The sequence below is a fragment of the Theobroma umbraticum genome, unplaced genomic scaffold (genome assembly GCF_002168275.2).
Source record: "Theobroma umbraticum cultivar Fairchild unplaced genomic scaffold, ASM216827v3 scaffold_4.1, whole genome shotgun sequence".
NCBI lineage: Eukaryota > Viridiplantae > Streptophyta > Magnoliopsida > Malvales > Malvaceae > Theobroma > Theobroma umbraticum.
Genome location: NW_018397258.1, coordinates 1,598,339 through 1,601,340, shown reverse-complemented (window position 1 = coordinate 1,601,340; position 3,002 = coordinate 1,598,339).

Genomic DNA, 3,002 nt, shown 5'->3' with positions numbered 1-3,002 from the left:
AGAAATTGAAGGTACTAAAATGCCTGGTTTGTCATCAAAGAAACTATTGGATTTAGGTTTCAAATTTAAGTATGGAGTTGAGGATATGTACGATGGAGCTATCAAGTGTTGCAAGGAAAAAGGCTTACTCTAGTAAGCATAAGCATTCTTAGTTCCACGTCATGCATGGCATGAAATCTGCAGCAACGACAATATTAACTAATTGTTTCAATTTGTTACATTGCCAGAACAAAATGCTTGAGGATATATATGATTCAATCTGTTGAGGGATGAAGATGCATGCACTTCCTGTGAAGATTTTGGGATTCTAAAGAAAGAAGTATTAGCGTCGAGGTTCATGAAGCTCATTGTTTTGGTCTAATAACTAGAAAAATTATTGTATTTTTCTGCTGCATTTCATGCTTCGATGCTTGTGTTTTCATGAAATTATGGACTGCGTTGTAATAGTAGTAGCTTTTTTGGGATAATTGTTTGTACTTATTTAACTCATGTATCATATTTCTTTGCATGGGACAGAATAGAATAAATAAAAATGCTATTTTTTTATGCTTATTTTTCCATAAATATGTGCAACGCTACACATAAGAGGAGACTTTCTTATGCCAAATTTACTTGGGTTCAAGCCCTGATACAATATATTATATCATACAATAACAAAGATTTCTATTTTTTTTCAAAAAAAAAACTCCAAGATTAAGTTTCTATGTTTCCCTTCTCTTTTCATCTTCACAAGGAGTCGGTCCCCAGAGGAGAAGGATGCACGAGGCTTGGGTTAAGCGAGGTCCAGGCCTAACCCGGAAAATTGTGTGATAAATTGAACATGGCTTCAGCTGCCCACGAAACGCCAAAATTTTAGGCCCACTCTTTGTTAGTTTTCATTGAAACTGTGGCTGTCCCCTCAGAGGACTCTAATTCTAAATTTGCACCGCAAGCCAATTGGGTTTGCAAACTGCACCCGCAGAGAGCAAGAGGGATATCGGCTGCGTTGCAGACCTGCCAGAGGCAGCAGCCAGGCTCCAAATATTGGATGGGTTTCTCAATCAACCTGTTGGCTTCAAAAAAAGCCGTTCGACAATGCGGTGGGATGTCGAAGTCAAGTACAAGGAGTCATCTTGATTTACGTTGAAGCAACAAGCTTGTACATAAGCATGTCAATATCAAGGTAAAATACGACAGCTAGCCTTAGAATATGCCAAAAGACATAGATTGGGTATTTTTATGTATATTTTAAAAATATTAATATTATTTATGTATACAAAATATATATATTTAACTAAATATAATTATTGATTGGTTCGTTTTACATTTTGATTGATGAAAATCAATCAAAATAATTACACATATTACTCTTCCTAACCGTTTAATACCAAAACTAAAACAAATCAGTTTCAATTGATCGAATTTTATCAATTATTCTACTTTAAATCCATGAAGACTGACCCTTACATTTTGATACACATTAATGATACGTATCACGCAATGCCCATGTATTCTTTTTTGAACATCCAAACGCAGAAGGGCAAAAAGAAGACTTGTTTATTAGTCAATATATCAATTCAAGGTATGTGTCCGCCCATATGGGATAGAAGTACTTTAAATAATCAAAGTATCCACCAAATCTTTGCCAGAGCCATTCAATGCTGTAATAAAAGTGTAAAGAGAGAGGGATTGTTGAGAATCCTATTTGCCACAAAAGTTTCTAAGGTGTGAGGTGTACCAATATATTCAATGCCCCTTTAAGTCTAGTAATAGTTAAAAAGTGTTCCAAGTTGGGTTTATTTTTCTAGAAATCTGACAACCCCAAAACTTTAGGACCCATTTAATTTCTACAATATTCTAGAAACCGTACTAATTTGTTTAGAAATAAGTAATCACTATTCTGGAAAAGGATTCTTAATTTTGAATAATATTCCATGAGTTTGGCAATTGGTCGTGGAGCGTTTAAAGGTCAATTTCAGCGCCTGGTAACCCTGCTAGGATCCTAAAAGGAGTCTAGGAGGGTTGTTCGTGTAGAATTTGTGACATTTGAACTTCTAGAATTAGATGTCCGTGCGAAATTTCTTAATATATTAATTACTTTGTGACGTCGAATCGTCATTGTATACGCATTAAGGTCCAAGAAGGGAAACGTTGCAGATCCTTTTGGACACTGCAACTAGTCAAAAGAACACCTATGCAGATGAAGAAAAGTTTGGCGGTGACTCCCAAAATGCTGGCTGGAAAGGAGAGAACCTTAACGCAAAACGTGCATGTGGGACTGGAAGGTTCTATTCATTAGGCTATAAATTTAGCGAGACGCTAAGAGCAAACTCAAACCTCAAAACAAATATTACTGAGAGAATTCGAAGGAAGAGAGATATAGAGATCAGATGGGAGGAGATAAAGGAGCTGTCTGCGTCACAGGAGGGACCGGCTTCGTCGGCTCGTGGCTGATCAAGGTGCTTCTTGAGCAGGGTTACACTGTTCATACCACTATTAGACCAGAACCCCCAGGTAAGAACAGTGTTTGTAAAGTTAATTGAAATTGAAAACAATTTACTAATAATTATCAAGAACTTTTTTTTGTTGGGAGTGTAGAAATTTATGCACAGAGTAATTGAGAATATAAATTAAGTGATCTAAAGGCTGAGAAAATGTTGAACAAGTGAAGAATGATTGAAATTATTACAGGACAGAGATATTGTTGTTGCTGGTTTAGTTGTTTGTGAGTAGCTATTTCTGTTCTTTTTAGTTATGTCAGTTTGTTCCATTTCGAGCTATTTTTAAGAACCAGAAATTTAAAAACAGTGGTGGATAGGATTTCTTAATTTCTTAAATATGAGACCACAGCTTTCAGTCAAACTTTACTAAACATGATTGGTGCTGAAATATGACCTGCAGGAAAAAAGAGAGACGTTAGCTTCCTCACCAGCCTCCCAGGAGCAGATGAAAGGCTTAAAATCTTCAGTGCAGATCTTAGTGATCCGGAGACTTTCGGTGCAGCCATCGAGGGATGCAAAGGA